Source organism: Lactuca saligna, chromosome 9 (genome assembly GCF_052625555.1).
Source record: "Lactuca saligna cultivar CGN05327 chromosome 9, ASM5262555v1, whole genome shotgun sequence".
Taxonomy (NCBI): domain Eukaryota; kingdom Viridiplantae; phylum Streptophyta; class Magnoliopsida; order Asterales; family Asteraceae; genus Lactuca; species Lactuca saligna.
In genome coordinates, this window is record NC_136425.1 from 43,761,862 (window position 1) to 43,774,935 (window position 13,074).

General features: G+C 36.9%; 1 non-coding gene across 1 annotated transcript; it reads left to right on the top strand.

Annotated features, from left to right (window-relative positions):
* Positions 1-1,491: 1,491 nt before the first annotated feature.
* Positions 1,492-1,598, top strand: LOC145019001 (small nucleolar RNA R71). Its single transcript, XR_013667321.1, has one exon. It is a non-coding gene; the product is annotated as a small nucleolar RNA R71 (small nucleolar RNA).
* The last annotated feature ends 11,476 nt before the right edge of the window (positions 1,599-13,074 follow it).

Sequence of the window (13,074 nt, forward strand, 5' to 3'; positions counted from 1 at the left end):
ATTAGCATCCTCCTTCATATCCAGAATAACAAAGTCAATTGGGAAAATGAATCTCCCAATTTTAACAAGGATGTATTCAATAATTCCTCTTGGTTGCGTCACCGAACGATTGGCCATGTGGATGGTCATCTTTGTAGTCTTCATTTTCTGAATATTCAACTTTTGATAAAATGAGAAAGGCATCAAATTAATGCTAGCACCAGAGTAGGCTAAAGCATATGTCTTCAACTTATTACCAAACTCAAATGGAAGAGTGAGGCGTCCAGGATCTCCCATCTTCTTAGGTATCTCTCCCAACACAGCCCTTGAGCTTTGTTTACTTAGAATTACCTTAGAATTCTTTTTCAATTCATGTCGAGTGTTTATTAAATCTTGGAGGAACTTAGAATATTCTGGAACTTTTGCAAGTGAATCAATAAAAGGAGCATTAATAGGAATACCCTTTAGTTGTTGAATAAACTCCAGATGTTCCCTTTCCAGTGGACTAAGATTAGCTCGAGACGGGAATGGCAAAGGTGGTCGATAAGTCGAGACAGTTTCTGGAATTTTCTGTTCAGACAGTGGCCACGACGTGGGAAGATAAGGCCCACAACGTGGTTTCTGTATTTCAGCAAGATTTTTGTTCTCGAGTTTTGGATTCTTTGGCTCTGGATCGGACTGTTGTGGCTCCTCTTCTAGTGCCTCTAAAAACTCAGAGATTTCCTCTTCTTCGGTATCAATAGCCATAACATGATGTTGAGTCTTCTTCTCGAGAATTTGTGAGGATAAATTGTGCTTCACAAAAGTAGCGAGTTGATTAACTTGGACTTCTAAATTATGAATTGATGCTCGATGATTTCTTAACGAGGCTCGATGGTCAATCATCATTTTGTGTTGTTCCTTCATCATATTCATGTGTTCCTTTAGCACTACATCGGTATCATCATGCCTTTACTCGGATGCTTCCATAAATCGGGTCAAAATATTTTCCAAGTCTACTTTCTTCTCGGGTGGTGCTGATCTTTTTGGTAGAAGCCCTCGCTTGTCTGCTTAAATTTCTCCTCCTTTTGCTTCTTGTACTCTTCGTAAGGCATCCACCCTTTCTTTAGTTTTCTCCAGTCTTCATCGTATTTATCTCCACTTGAATAGAAAACTTGAGCTTTCTTGTTCCCATATTCATTCATGTTGCAATCTTTTGTCAAATGTGGGCCACTACATCTCTTGCAACCAACTCAAATTGCATGAATTGATTGGTCCATTTGAGTCAATCTCCGGTCCATAGTATTTAGCATTGCCATCATAGTAGCCATTTTGTCAGAATATTCACCACCAACTCCTTTCATGCTTCCATTCCTTGGATTGTGGTATTCACGAGAATGCTTTGCAAATTCTTCAACCAATTCCTTGACCTCACCCGGATTTTTCTTTGTAAGCGGTCCTTAAGAATCAAGGAGTTGTCTTGTCATTACATTGACCCCATCATAGAATATGGACACTTCTTGTTGAATGTTAAGGTCATGTTGAGGACAATTCATTAACAACCCTTTATAACGCTCCCATGCTTCATAAAGTGACTCCCCTGAGTTTTGCTTAAAACTAGCTATTCCCTTCTTGAGTTTAGCTATCTTTGATGTTGGACAGAATTAGTCTAGAAAATGCTCACGCATTTGAGTCCAAGTAGTGATTGTACCAGGTGGAAGTGCTTTTAACCAATCCTTTGCAGCTCTTTTAAAGGTAACGGGAAGCATCCTTAGCAGGACGGTATCTCTTTTAACATTTGGGACATTGAAGTAATCAGCAATGTCGTTCACTTCATCTAAGTGCTTGAACACATCCTCATAATCTTTTCCATAGAATGGGATATCCTTTAGTGCAAAAAGGATATTCCTTTCAACTTGAATGTGGTAGTGGCAGGAATAGCGGGTTGTACTAAGCCGGAACCAACATCATCTCGAATCTTCCATCTCGTTTCTCGGCTCGTCTTCGGGTTCACTTGTATAGAGACCAAACTCGGCTTCGAATTCGTATTCGGATTCATCTGGGATGGGTATTTGATCGATGCTCTCAACTTTGCTCTTGTCCTTTGAAGATGAACTTGACTCTCCTGATTTCTTTCCCGACTTCTTTAAGAATGCTAATTCGAGTTCTTGTAAAGGTGTCTTCTTTGGTGTTTGATCTTCTTTCATGTTCTTATCTTTCTTTTGTGAAGGGCAAACTCTGGGTCTTCAAGAGGTGGCACCAAAGGTGTGTTAGAACCTCTGGTCATCAACTCCTGCAAAATAAACAAAAATAAAAACATAAAACCAAACTAAGGCAGATAAATAAACCAAAAACTAAAGAAAACTGGAATTCACAGAATCCACATCGTGGAAGGCTGATCCACATAGTGGGTTCTGTAACTAAAAAAAATTCCTATGCTAGAAAAATAACCTTTTGCAGGTTTTACCCCACAAAAAGGATCGATTAATCAACAGCAAATAAACAAACAATAACTAAGCCGTTCCCCGACAACGGCGCCAAAAACATGATGTGCACAAAAGTACCCACTAATTTTAATATTTATAACCTAGCAAACTTAGACTAACTATGCACCTATATGTAGTGTACCTAGTCATATTATAGTATAGCTTGAGTAAGTCGGGTATCGATCACAGGGAACGGTGTTACTAATTAATCCACTTGCAATCAAATTAACCTAATTATTAACAAGTTTAAAAAGGGTTTTATCTGATTTTACAAGATCAGACAAACTTAACTTAAATTCAATCTATAAGTAAAAACACACTTGTTTAGTTCGAATCCACTTCGTTCTTATGGCTAGCTAATAATTATGGATTATCAAGTTGGTTATTATTATATTAGTAATTTATGTCTAACTTTACCAATAATTAATTAATTCATGTAAAACTATGTATGGTCACACAAAATTAATAATAGAACCAATTATGATTATGAATATGTTATGTAAGATTTATTATGCAAACGCAATTATAGTCATAATCTACGTTCTCTAGCACAGTTAAATTTATTTACTTTAATTACTAACTAAGATTGGTCAATCCTAGCTCTAACAATTTAATGTTCACTAAATCACTAGGTAAACAAGTTCATGCAGTTAATGGTCACTAAGCTACACAAAACATGAATTTAAGCAACTAAGGAAACAAACATAAGCATGCTAGGTAACAATAAATCAAACACAAGCAATTTACCAACTAAATAAATCCATGTAAATTAAGCTATTCATAAGTTAGAAGCTTCATCTGCTAAACAAGAGTATCTAGATTCAGCTGCTCATAATCGCAATTAACAAACAAACACAAGCTAAATAGGCAAGCATGTTCATAAGTATTAAATAAGTAAACTAAATTATGAACCTCTCTCCTTTGGTGTTGAAAATCTTTTTTCGGACTTCTCCTCTGCTAAAAATCATCTTCTAGAAACCCTCCAATCAGCCAAAAGTCTCCCAAGTCATAATGGCCAAGAGTATTTATAATATCTGATTTTTCAAATGCCACGCCGTGACATGCGATCCACGACGTGATATGTAAGTTATCCGTATTTGCCAAGGATTTTTTTCTTCGTGTGATTATCTTCTGGAAAGATCGAGTCCACATCTTGGCAGGAGGCTCCACGACGTTATTTCGGTTGCATCCGTGAATTTATTCATCTTTTGTACTCCAAGTCTCAAATGTTCCATATATTGTCACTTCTGGTCCCTCTCTTCTACAATGCTTCATTTTGGTTGCAGATAACATTTTATCCTTATAATTACTATAATTCTATACAAATAATCAAAATATTAATACAAATGTAGATCGATACTGCCCAAAAATATGTATAAATATGGCCATATCAGTATGTATGTATGTTGAATCTTGAGGTACTAAGTGAATGCCCTCAAGTTACTAGATGAAGATAGATTAAGAATATATGTTTTAAATCATGTAGTAGAACATGAACGTATATTTAGAGTATCTATGTGGTATATGTCTAGAAACATGTATCAGAGTATGTACATATAACTAAAGAAGGTATGGTTAGATGAGAAAGGTATTTTTTTTAAATGCCTAATAGATGGTAGAAAGAGATAAAATATGATTACATTCATTATAATCGAGATAAAATATGATTACATTCATTATAATCATATAGATGAGTATGTATGATATTGTGTACAATTCCTATGTGCATGACATAAAAGATGGAGTAAGTACTTAATAAGTTAAGTACTAGATAAGTAGTAGAAGATATCTTTCTGAGATAAAGAGATAGATTTTCATGGAACAAGAGTTATGTGATGAGTCACATTAAAGAGTTGTAGAAGAGTATGATTCCTACAGGAATAAGAGTATGATTCTTACGAGGATAAGATTATGATTCCAGAGTATGGTCCCTTTAGGAATGAGATTATGTCCCTACAGGGAAAGAGATGATGATCCATTTTAGGGATGTAGATAGATGATTCTTGTGGTAATAAAGATTATGTATGGTTAGAAAAGATAGAGAAAAGGTTCCACGAGTGGAACAAGGCAAGAGTGTTCTTTTAGGAACTTAGATGTAATCCATGAGGGATTAAGAGTAAGGAATCCATGAGGGAGTCAAGAGAAAAAGAATGATTAAGGATCCACAAGGGATCATAAGATAAGGGAGTAAGTTTGGATAGGTATACCGGGTAATGTAGTGGGATTTTCCTTTAGAAGATAGAGAAGATTGTAGTATGAGATGGGACCATTGGATCTAGACTAGAATAGAATGTCGAGACATTATATTTCAGAATAAATAGATGAAGAGTAAGCAGAGTATGAGACAATCATGCTAAGAGTAAGAGATGTGTGAAGCAGAGTAAGAACACTAGAAGAGCATGCATAGAGTATGAGAAGAACACGCAGTATGATATAAGATAAGTGTAAGGGACAAGAAAAGAGAAGTAGAAAGAAGAGTATGAGGAGATAAAGAAAGAGAAGATAGAGTATGTATAGAGTATGAAAAGAGCCTAAGAATAGGCTAAGAAAGAGTATGCACATAGTAAGAGATGAGCCTAGGAAGAGGCTAAGAAAGAGTATGAGATGAGAAGAAAAGAATAAAGTATAAGAGTAGTAGATAAAGTATGAAATAGATGAGACGGGATAGAGCAAGAGTAGAAAGTAAAGATAAGAAAAAGAGCAGAAGAGATAGATAAATGAGAAATAATAATAGTGTATGTTATTAGAGGAAGAGATTAGATTATAGAGTAAGTAAAGATCAAAAGTAAAAAAGAAGAGTTAGATTAACATGAAAACACATTAGAATATAACTCACCAGATATGTGTGACAACCCAAAATTTCTATCTGTAAATTCAGACTTGTATTTGTTACCTTTTAGCCTTGCTAAGGGTTATTCTATGAGTTTTTAAGCCTTGTACACTTAGGATTTGATACTATGAAGTGTGATTAATGAACCTATGAATTGCTATTGAGCCAAGAACATTCATCAAGGGATGTTCATGACCCAAACTAATTTCACGGCCGTGAATTCAAGTTGGTCGTGAACCCCTCTCTATACATGTAGATTTCCTTCACTTTTCTTCATTTTTCACATCTTCCAATCAAGAACACTCAAACTCTCTCAAGTATCATTAAGGGAAACCTTCCTTTATGTTTAAAAACGTAAGTGATTCATCTTTATTTACTAGTTGATCTTCATATACAAGTGAAACCCTTTGATAACATCCTTGAATTCATCACTTTTCCTTCAAGATCTTCAAATCACTATCTTCTTCACAAAGAACACCAAGAACACACACTTGTTATTGGGTCATGAACACCCTAAAAGCTTCCAAAAACATAAGTAGATCATTCATCTACTAGTTGTCCATTAGAAGCACATGAATCCCCACGAAAAAACACCTCTTTGGGATGATTCTTCAAGAGTTCACGTCCATGAACCCTTCATTGGGCCATGAACCCTTCATAAGATCATGATATGGCTGTAAACCCTTCTTAAGACCAAGCTTGGGTCGTAAACACTTCAAGTACCCTTGGTCGTAAACACTTCAAGTACCCTTGGTCGTAAACACTTCAAGTACTGTAACACCCGTGTTTCTAGGCTAGGAATTAATGATGATATAATAGTCTTGGTTAACCTTTGTAAACCGTTGTGAAATAATAAAAATGTATTATTTTGAGTGTTATGTGTTTTATGCTTAATTGTGTGACTTAAATGAATTAAGAACAAGAACAAGCGTAATAATAAAATATTAGATAAGCCTGATATCTACACATGCAGTTGTAGTGGTCGTTACGAGGATTCCGAAAATATAAAGAATGCCAAAATCCGAGTTATAACGAAGAAGTTATGACCTGTCGAAGTTTCGCAACAGAATCGGTACACCATTGTGTGACGTAAATCGTGAATTTATGTTAAAGTAATATTCAGCCTTAGTGATCTAAACAAAAGTCGTAGAATAAGTTAAACCGAGAGCATGCTTAAAAAGAACGTCCAAATCTGACTTCGCATGAGGAAGTTATGATTTTTCGAAGTTTTGGCTTAGCAATATGCAACCCAAAGTTCGAATATAAGATCGAGTGATTTCTAGTCGAAACAATCTAAAAAAGAATCGAAGATCTCGTCGATAGTAGTCTAACGGTGAAAAGACAGATGAAAACGGATGTCAAATGAAGAAGTTATGAATTTCTAATGGAGTTTTCCTGTCTCGGCCTACTAAAATTAATATAATAAAAATAAAGTCAAAATTAGCCGACGGAGTCTAAATGAAAGTTGTAGAGCATAATCTCATATACGCGTGGATATAAAGAATGTCTAAAACAAAGCTCGTATGCGAAAGATATGAATTTCTGAAGTTTGGGGCACGAACTTCCACCTATGTCAGAGCTCACGATGTGAGCACAGTCTTCACGATGTGAGCAAGGGATGGACGTATTACAGGGAAAGTGTCCTGATGAAGAATGCGATGACATCGAGCTCACAACATGAGCATAGATTTTCAGCCCTATAAATAGAAGTTGAAGGGCATCCGGCCATGGTTGCTAATTCCCAACTCTCTCACTCCCGATACTTTCTCTATCCGTCTCGAAGTATCCCCGAAGCCCCAGTATCATCCCGAGACCTGAAGCAAGTCCTGAAGCCCTGAAGATCCCAAGAAGAAAAGAGTTTTGAGCCGAAGCTCTGCTCGCAAGAAGCCCGGCGTGTGAAGATATCACTGTTTCACCGAAGAATACCACTTTAAGAGCCGTAGTGCGGTCTGAGCATCGTCTTATCAAGTGAGTGCATAATCTCTTTCATAAACACGATTTAATACAAGTATTGTTGAATATATTAAGTATACATTTTGAGTAAGTGTGTAGGTGCTTTCTTCTAACAAATAAATACGATGTATGCTCCATAAAATACGTGCTATGTGTTTATATATTATTTGTTAGTGAAATGAGTATTTATTGAATGTTGTATATATGTTTTAAACTATATATATATATATATATATATATATATATATATATATATATATATATATATATACTTTTATCTACAAATATGTTGGGTAGAACATGGGTAGATAGTTGATGTGTGATGAAAGAAAATGATGAGAGGTCTTGATGTTGTTGTTGACTTAGTCATCCAGTGGAGTATGGATGACGACCACGGACTCTTTCTAGATAATCCAGTGGAACGCTGGTAGACTCATAACCTGTAGGTGTTGTGAACGATGTGTTCACCGGTGTACTCTATCCCCCTCATGGTTGCCTTTAGGATATCTATTGTTGAGGAAACCCCTTTGCAGTAATGTTCATCCTGATGAAAAATCCTAGACTAGGTCCCCTATGATAGTTGTTGTTTTAGGGACGTAAAGTGAGGATAATGGGAATGGGTAATCGGGTTATAAATATAATTATTTATTGTGGGTTGAAAACCCTATATACTCACCAGACTCACAAGTCTGACCCACTCAGTTTTATTTGTATTACAGGTAGTGGCGCGAGAACATAAGTTGGACAACTTGTGAAGATATTTTGTTTATAGGACAGTAGTTATATATAACTATTGTAAGGCTTATAATATGTCGTTTATGTTTTTGGTCTGTATAGGAACATGACATCCCGAGTTTTGTTATATATGAAAATACATTTCTTTAAGGAAGGCTTTGATAAATTTTATTTATCATATTTTGTTTTGGGAACAAATTCGGCAACTCTTTTAAATCAAAGGATTACTCTGAAAATTATTTTAAAAGCATAAATCAAATCGGTCTTTTTTGGTCGTGAAAATGGGGATGTCACAAGTACCCTTGGCTGTGAACACTCTTTGGTCGTGAACACTTCCTTATGGGGCCGTGAACTCACTTCAATCAATCATTTGTGATTTTAACACTTCATTGCAAGTGTTTCCTAGTTCCTAAGGTTGTTTACCTTAGCATTTTAGTTGTTATATATACTAATTATATACATATTGATGGGTTTTAGGTAAAACAAATAAACTAGAAAACAATTCCTAAGTTCACATGCAACCTACTTTGGATCTATGTTTTATCTATTGAACATACAACTTTGAATTGCAAAACAAGAACCCTAGAGGAGAGAGGCTATAATCAAAATCTACAAACTAGGGTTTAGTAATTACATACCTTTCAATTGTTATAGTAAACAATTGATGATTCCCTTGATCTTGATCTTGATCTTCTTGGAAGCTTAGCACCACAAGTGTAATGACTCTAATGGAATCACACCCAAACTAGCAAGAAGGAAATTAGAGGAGAGAGGGAAGAGGGAGTATGCAAAATTTCGGCCCTTAGGGTTTCTTCCAAAGAAAAGAGTGACCAAAACATGAACTAGGAGGATCCTTATATAGCTGAGGGATCTAGGGTTTAGGGGAAACCCTAGTTATCCTTTGCTTAGGGCCTAAGCAAACCCAAGGGCCTTATCCAAGCCCCTATGGACGAAATTATTAGGGTTTCCCCTAAAGATTTCGTCCACCCTTATCCAAGGGGGTTCTAGAGCCTTCCACTCAACTATTAGATAATTGCAAACTAGTCCCTACACCTTATAATTAATTCTTTTAACCCCAAAATTAATTCTAATTAATTTCTGGCTAACAACTAATTAAACCAAATGATTTCTTATTAATATATTAATCTTTTAACATATTAATTCATTTATATTAATTTATTAATCTTATAATAAATTAATATCTCTCCTTTCATAATTTCCTTGTCCGGTTGCTAGGTTTGAGGGCAACCCAAAAGGACTGTGCTGCTATCAATTCAAGTACATACCAATTATAGTTATGGGCTTAGACACCTAATCCAATAGTCTCCCACTTGGATAAGTCTATAACTATAATTGCTAGTATGCCTTCTAAATTTGACCAGTAAATTGTAGCTTCCAAAAAGCTGTTGCCGAACTCTGACCCAGTCAGTTACATGTCCTAAGATAAGTGATCATATAATCCTTCGTTCTGCTAGATATCCCTAGACAAAAGACATGGAATGCAATCAACCTCTTTGTCCAAAATCTATGTTTCCCGATTCCAGATTAGTGATGATGTAGGACTTCTAATTGAACACATCAATTTAGTCCTGGCTGGGCCCAGCACATAAGTCAACACCAAATCATCGAGGGGCCCTCAGATATCGCTTTTTCCATTAAGGAAAAAGGAACGAATAAACATTGACTCATATGCTTGTATCTTTTACTCATCAAACCATACATGATAACACGTTTTATAACACCAAGTTACTGATGCGTTTTCGTATTACCAATGCATAACCGACTTGCAAATTACAACTCATATATCTCTGTTTCAAGATTATAAGATATTATCGTCTCAGTATTACTCGTGATGAATTCCATGAAGTAATACTCTGAGCGAGGGTTTATCCAATACTCAAATCTCAATTTCAGAGTACTCATGAACGTTGCAGCAAAATCTATTGCCATGTCTATCCTTAGACAATCTACAATCCAGTTCATGACAGTCTTGATTCACTACTTACTTCCAAAAGTACGAGCGACTGTGGAGTTTGAATAATCTTATTATTCGGGAAGTAAAACATGCAAAAATGAAACACAATAATAAACAATTGACAAAAGGTAGAACCCAAACTTATAAATAATACTTTATTATTTAATCACCAAAAGTCAATTACATTTACTTTGTTACAAGTTTCAGAACAAAACTAATCTAACTACTAAAACTAATATCATCTTTCAGTCCTATGCTCTGAGCATGCTGAATATGCTTAGCCCTACTCAGACCCTTTGTGAGGGGATCTACTGGGTTATCTTCAGATGACACCCTCTTCACTATAAGATGGCCTTCTTCTACTCTATGTCTGATGAAATGGTACTTTCTGTCGATATGTCTGGTTTTACCATGATCTCTCGGTTCCTTTGTCAAGGCAACCGCTCCTTCATTATCGCAGAACAATTCCATAGGCTCCTGGATGGTTGGAACAACTCCGAGATCCCCGATGAAGTTCCTCAACCAAGATGCTTCTTTCAACGCTTCACTTGCTGCTATGTACTCTGATTCACAAGTAGAATCAGCCACCGTATCTTGCTTGGAACTCTTCCAAGTAACTGCTCCTCCATTTAATAAGAATACCCAGCCTAACTGAGAACGGAAGTTATCTCTATCCGTCTGAAAGCTGGCATCACTGTAACCATTTACTCTCAAAGTATCATTGCCGCCAAGTACAAGGACCCAGTCCTTCGTTCTTCGCAAATACTTGAGTATATTCTTCACGGCTATCCAATGAGCTCTACCTGGGTTTCCTTGATAGCGACTTACCATGCTCAAAGCAAATGCCACATCAGGACGAGTACATGTCATAGCGTACATGATCGATCCGACAGCGGAAGCATAAGGTACACGACTCATGTCATCTATTTCCTCATCTGTACTCGGGCATTGAGTCTTACTCAATTTGGTATTGCTCTGGATAGGTAGCTCTCCCTTCTTGTAATTTTCCATACTAAACCTCTTTAGTACCTTATCCAAGTATGTGCTCTGACTAAGTCCAATTAGTCTCTTCTTTCTATCTCTCAATATTCTAATCCCAAGAATATAGGCGACTTCTCCTAGGTCTTTCATGGCAAAACACTTTCCAAGCCAAGACTTAACTTCATTCAAGGTTGGAACGTCGTTACCAATGAGTAATATGTCATCGACATATAACACCAGAAAAGTTACTATACTCCCACTAGCCTTGATATACACACAAAACTCATCTTCACTTCTAGAGAAACCAAACTCTTTGACTCTCTCATGGAAGCAGAGATTCCAGCTGCGAGATGCTTGTTTCAATCCATAAATGGATTTCTCAAGCTTGCATACCCTATTGGGAAACTTTGCATCAACAAAACCCTCTCGCTGACTCATGTAAACATCCTCAGCCAACTTCCCGTTAAGGAAGGTAGTCTTGACATCCATCTGCCAGATTTCATAGTCATGAAAGGCAGCTATGGCGAGCAATATCCTAATAGACTTAATCTTAGCCACCGGCTAAAAAGTCTCATCATAGTCAACCCATGGGGTTTGAGTGAAACCTTTTGCAACCAGTCGAGCCTTGAACGTATGCACATTCCCATCCATGTCTGTCTTCTTCTTGAAGATCCATTTGCACCCAACTGTCTTCCGACCTGGTGCACTATCAACCAAATTCCAAACTTGGTTGTCATACATGGACTTAATCTTGCTGTCCATTGCTTCTTTCCACTTGGAAGCCTCTGGGCCTACCATTGCTTCCTTATAAGTGACTGGTTCATCTAAGTTTACCAGTGTTCTGTCACTTATGAATGTGTCACCATCTGAAGTAATATGAAAACCATACAACTCAGGTGGCACACTCACCCTAGTGGATCTCCGAAGCGGTAATGATTTATCAACCGGTTCAACAGGGACTGTTTCCTCTGGTTGAGTGCTAGTGTCATCTAAGGTTCCTTCATTGGCTGACTCTTGAATCTCTTCAAGGTCAAATGGTACTCCCACTGACCTCTTTAAATATGAGCTCTCTTTCCAGAAAGACTCCTCTTCGAGCTACAAACACTACGTTTTCACTAGGTCTGTAGAACAAATATCCAAAAGACTGCTTTGGGTAACCAATGAAAACACATTTCTCACTTCTAGCTGCTAGCTTGTCGTGAGTCTCTCGTCTTACGAAAGCTTCACAACCCCAGACTTTAATATGTGCTAACGAGGGAACTTTCCCTGTCCACATTTCGTGAGGTGTTTTGGCAACCTTCTTTGTAGGGACAAGATTGAGGATGTGGGCGGCTGTCTCTAAGGCATACCCCCAGAAGTGAATAGGAAGCGAGGCACAACTCATCATAGAACGAACCATGTCTAACAAGGTTCGATTACGCCTCTCAGGTACACCATTTAACTGTGGTGTCCTAGGAGGAGTCAATTGTGAGACTATCCCACATTCTTTCAGATAGTCGTTGAACTCGGTACTAAGATACTCCCCGCCTCTATCGAATCTAAGTATCTTGATCTTTCTGCCCAATTGATTTTCGACTTCATGCTTAAACTCTTTGAACTTTTCAAAGGTTTCTGACTTATGTTTGATCAAGTAGATGTAACCATATCTGCTATAATCGTCAGTGAAAGTCACATAGAATCGATTAGCATCCCTTGTGGTTGATCTGAAGGGCCCACACACATCTGTGTATGAGATCCAACAGACCTTCACCTCTTTCACAATACCCTGTGAATGGTGATTTTGTCATCTTTCCCAAAAGACAAGATTCACACATATCATCTGATTTTAGGTCAAATGATTCCAACACTCCATCCTTTTGGAGTTGGGCTATGCGTTTCTTGTTAATGTGTCCAAGACGACAATGCCACAAGCATGCCTTGTCTACACTATTAGACAAGTCAATATTAAGTACACTATTTCCTAAGCTATCAACACAAGTCACTGTTTCATACACACCATCACAAGGTAAAGCTTCAAACACAAAAACACCATTCTTATAAACAGAAATTGAACCATTCAAATCATTAAAAGAATATTTAAAACCTTGTCTGAAAAATGCATGAAATGAAATAATGTTTCTCGTCATCTCATACGAATAGCAACAATTTATTAAGTC